General features: G+C 36.1%; 1 long non-coding RNA gene across 1 annotated transcript; it reads right to left on the bottom strand.

The window, feature by feature from the left end:
* Positions 1-4,208: 4,208 nt before the first annotated feature.
* Positions 4,209-4,737, bottom strand: LOC140175480 (uncharacterized). Its single transcript, XR_011866293.1, has 2 exons — positions 4,604-4,737; positions 4,209-4,518 (listed from the first exon to the last, which is right to left on the bottom strand). It is a non-coding gene; the product is annotated as an uncharacterized lncRNA (long non-coding RNA).

The following is a 4,737-nucleotide window of genomic DNA, read 5'->3' as shown; positions in this document are numbered from 1 at the left end:
TGCCAATGTCGGGTTCACAAAGAAGGACCTAGATAATCACTTTCAAAGAGCTCGTCGTGCAATGCTCATTGGTGGGGATTCCAATGGACCATTAGCTATCTACTTGGGAAACAGATGTCGACCCGATGGCCATGACAAGGTACAGTGCTACTGATGAAGGTCGGCTGGCAAATTTATTTTGGGCAGATGGCATTTGTAGGTCCGATTATCAGTGCTTTGGAGATGTGCTTGCATTCGATACAACCTACCGGAAGAATAAGTACAGAAGGCCCTTGGTAATCTTCTCAGGTTGTAACCATCACCGCCAAACATGTATATTTGGTTTTGCCTTGGTAGAGGACGAACGGACTGCAACATATACGTGGTTGTTGCAAAACTTTCTAGAAGTCATGCTGAACAAGTCTCCTAGTGTTGTGGTCACAGACGGTGATGAAGCAATGAAGGCAGCAATTCGAGAAATTTCCGGATGCAACTCACCGATTATGTGGTTGGCACATTCAGAAGAATGTAACGGCAAACAAAACAAAAATTTTTCCAACGACTTCAGAAGATGTTTGTATGCTCCATGGCATCCGGAAGAATTTGAAGAATATTGGGAGAATATGATAAAAAATATGGTTGGAGGAAAATGAATGGGTTCTAAGTGAATATGAGAAGAGGAAAAGTTGGGCAAGCGCTTACTTGAGGGATAAATTCTGTGCTGGATTTAGAACAACATCAAGGTGTGAGGCAATAAACAACTTCATTAAGAGGTTTATTGGCATCGCCTCTAGAGTGTCCAAAATCTTGAACATGCTCTATGGACTATAAAACAATGAATTAGTTTCAATTAAGACGCTGTATGAGCCCGTTCTAACTACTGGTAAACGTTGGAGCTTCTGCTGCCAATTTTTACACTAGGAGATCTGAAAGAAAAAAGGAATTCAAGGATATTGCATTAATTAATAAATGAGGAAAACATATCAACCATGTTTGTGTTAAAAGTTAAGGAGTGTGACAGGAGACAACATACTTATATCGTACTTTACGATCGCAATACTAAGCATATGGAGTGTGAATGTAGTCGGTGGAGTAGTGAAGGCATTCCTTGCAGGCACATGTTTTGTGCAATGAAAAGGGTCTAGGTTTACAGAAGTTGCCAGATAGTCTTCTTTTGAGAAGATGGTCGAAGGATGCCAAGAAGTATCTGGATGAAAGTTCTGCTGGAGGCACTACGCAAGACAGAGAAAGAGAATTTTTAATGCGCTATGGCGCATTGTCAGTGGCAGCTACGTGATGGTATTCTTAGGAGCTCAAGATGGTCCTTCTTTCCATGACACTATGAATGAAGTCTGTCGTTGGACCCAAACACTAGAACAAAAATCTGACTTGAAAAGACAAACAACAGATTCTACCACGCCAAACTTTGTTGGTGACCCTTCGGTGGTCAAGACAAAAGGAGCACCAAGGGGAAAAAGGAAAGGGGTAAACGGAGGTGCACTAAATGCAACAGTGCTGGTCATGTAAAGAATAAATGTCCTGTGAGGAATGACGGTGACGATTGGGGATAAGACTGTAATGGCGCGCAAGCTAGCTTTGGTACCAAGGAGGTCAGTGAGATACAATATTGCATTAGTTGTTATTTGATTTAAAATAAACTGGTGACCTCTATGTTGTAGTTATACTTGATAGAATTTTTGACTCCATGTATTAATTTTTCACAGAAGCTTCCCAAGGACCCTATGGCTTCTCAAGAGACATTAGCAGTGCCAAATACAGAAGTAAATGTACCTGTGCAGCAAGAGTCTGGGCTAGGTGATTCAGGATTGATTAATGGCCATGAGAATCCCATCCCACCGTATGGAAGTCACAGTGGCTATTACAGGTATAAATTTAAAGAGATGAATAATTGCATTGAGAGAAACGTAGTGTTTTGTAAGTCTTAAACTATTGAAATCACATTATAATTCGCTTGAAGTCATTTTTAATTCTCTCAAATTTATTTGTGATGTGGAGAACAAGTTGTACAACAAGGACATTATTCGAAGTTCAATGGGATGCAGTAGCATGTACTTGTATATACTCATGAGAGTATGGTTTAAGATGTTAGTTAAATTCTTGGATTTCAATAAGACTTGCTTGAGGTTGATAAATTTTTAATATTTAAATTTTTAGATATTTATCATAACTTATCATTGTTACACTCGGCTGAAATGTGCAGAAAGTTTCAATAGTTTTTATTTATATAAGTAAAATCTTATTGATTTCTTATTCATGCTAAAATTCAAAAGGGTCTCTTGTACAGTTGCAAAATATACGACTAGAATAGTCTATGCTATACCATTGCAGGTACACTAGTAGTGAAATCAAATTCTGAACCACAAATTAAACCTCTTATGCCAGCTAATAAATTGCAACATTATTTTTCCTTCAGTAATGTCTGTCTAATATGTTAACGTTGTTCAAAGAAGCTTAATGTGTTCACCTGTTGATCATCCGGTGTGATGTGTCTACGCGCTAATTGTTAGACTTTTTCCTGTGCAAGAATCTGTGCAATATTTTGATGATTTGGGTGCATGACACATTATTTTGTGCAGTCATCTGTGTACTTGAAGCAGCACGCTTTTGACCTCCTTGAGCTGCTCCTGTTGCAAGCATTTCCAGAACTAGATGATGTATTCAAGAAAGTGCATGAAGAAAAGCATAGATTTGGGGAATTCATATCACCAAAGTGAATAGTATAATTTTGCATGAGGTCCGGAGACACAATTGTACATGGAGATATTATGCTTGTGCCTTGTTCTTTCTTTTATTCTCCTGAAAAAAAAGAAAAAAAGGTGAATTTTCTGGTGACCCTATTTGTCTTTGCAACCCATCACCTATCTTTTTCTGCAAGTGATGAGTTGAAGGCAATTTTTCCGTTCATAACTTCGGTTTTTAATTAGTATTGGCGTCTTGAGGAAACAAAACTGTAAATTTTGAGAATAATGCAATCATTGTAAGTTTTTTTTTTCTTTCGGGCTTGAAATTTCTCAACGCAAGCTGCTGTCTGGTGACCGATGACAGGTATAAAGCACTTACACAAGATATAGCAACATAGTAGTTATTCTCTTCCCTCTATCGGTCACTCAGCTAAATACCAATTATCTCTAATTCTCTATAATTATTATTTTTATAATAGGTGACCTGTTTAATTGAAAAATTTTCAAATTATACTTTTAGTCATTTTTAACCGTTAATCTTAATTAGGGGTGATCTTAATTAGGGTTTTATGGCCCGTAAGGAACATGATTTAGTTAGTTCAAATAATTCTAATACTTTATAAGGCAATTTTAAAGTTATAATTTTATAAGTTTATATAACATCATTAAAATTACTATTAAAGATTAAAATTTAATAAATATATATAACATTTATATCAAAATAAATTATTAAAATAAAAATAACATTATATAATATAAAAATATAACACTATTATAAAACATAACTTCACCCAACCAATCTGAGTCAATTCGACAAAATCTTTTGGTTCAGACTCTTGAATGCCCTATATTCAATATTGTAATTAAAAAAATTATAAATTCTTTTTAAAAAAAAAGTAAACTACATTTACGTATTGGTAATATTACATACAATAGTTTATTCTTTGGGGCTAAAATCTTAGTTTACTATGTAAACTCCAAAAGGAGCCAAGTTTATATACCATTTACCAAGAACACCCAAAAGCCTAAACTCATTATCGCTTTCCTTTCTTCTCTAGGTAATACGATTGATTTCATATATTAACTTGGTTGCTGTGCATTTGGACTTAAGTTTCTAACTTTCTATGCCTAGTGGCCTGAGCTTGTTACAACCAGGTTCTCATTTCTTATATTAAAACCTATGTTGGCTGCTTTAACTAGAGAAAAAACAAGTCAAGCAAAGTAACTAGTGCAGAGAAAAATATTAGCAGCAAATAAAACTCCGAGACACATAGCTCCACCTGAAATAATTCAATTACACAAATATGCAAAGACATATTACTACAAAATCTAATTATAGATTAGCCACATTCAACATTAGAGAATTTACATTATATGAATCCGCATTGAATCAATCAGTAATCACTTAGACACTTAAGAAAGACTGATCAACACAGTGGAAAAGCGAGGCCTGCGGAGAAACTACTATGCATGTGTAAGATCAAAGCAGATAAATCAACACAGCTTTACCATACTTCAGAGCAAAAATTTGGATGTAAAAAACTCTCATTAAACAAACACAATGTCTTACAGTATTGATATGTTGAAGAATTATAAAGGTCGAAGGAAATCAAAATTGATAAGTAATGTCTCAATGAACTTTGCCTCAATATAAGTAGCAGACCAAAAAAATTGAATTTTTATTTAAAAAAAAAGTTGCTACATTTTCTCTTGCGGGCAGCAGGGAAGGCGCAAGCGGAGCACCGACTCTTCTGGAGATGGAAGCTGCGGCGGCCGCACCTCACACAGAGCGTGTGATCTTGTTCCTTCTCTTTCCGAAGCTCCCTGTTCCCTTCCCCTGCACTCACTCATTCAATTTTCCATTCAGATCCAAATTCACATAGAGAGAGAGAGAGAAAGAGAGAGAGAGGGAAGAGAGTTACCATTGAAGCAGATGCAGAAGAACCCTAACCCTAGAATGTGGCTGGAAGAGAAACGGCGAAAATAAAGGTTGTTTCTTATATTAATATATGCGAGTTGACGATGACGACAATGAAGTGAATACTGCGAAATACAG

This window comes from Arachis hypogaea, chromosome 10 (genome assembly GCF_003086295.3).
Source record: "Arachis hypogaea cultivar Tifrunner chromosome 10, arahy.Tifrunner.gnm2.J5K5, whole genome shotgun sequence".
Taxonomy (NCBI): Eukaryota; Viridiplantae; Streptophyta; class Magnoliopsida; order Fabales; family Fabaceae; genus Arachis; species Arachis hypogaea.
The sequence above is the reverse complement of the archived record's forward strand: the minus strand, read 5'-3'. Positions and strand labels throughout refer to the sequence as shown.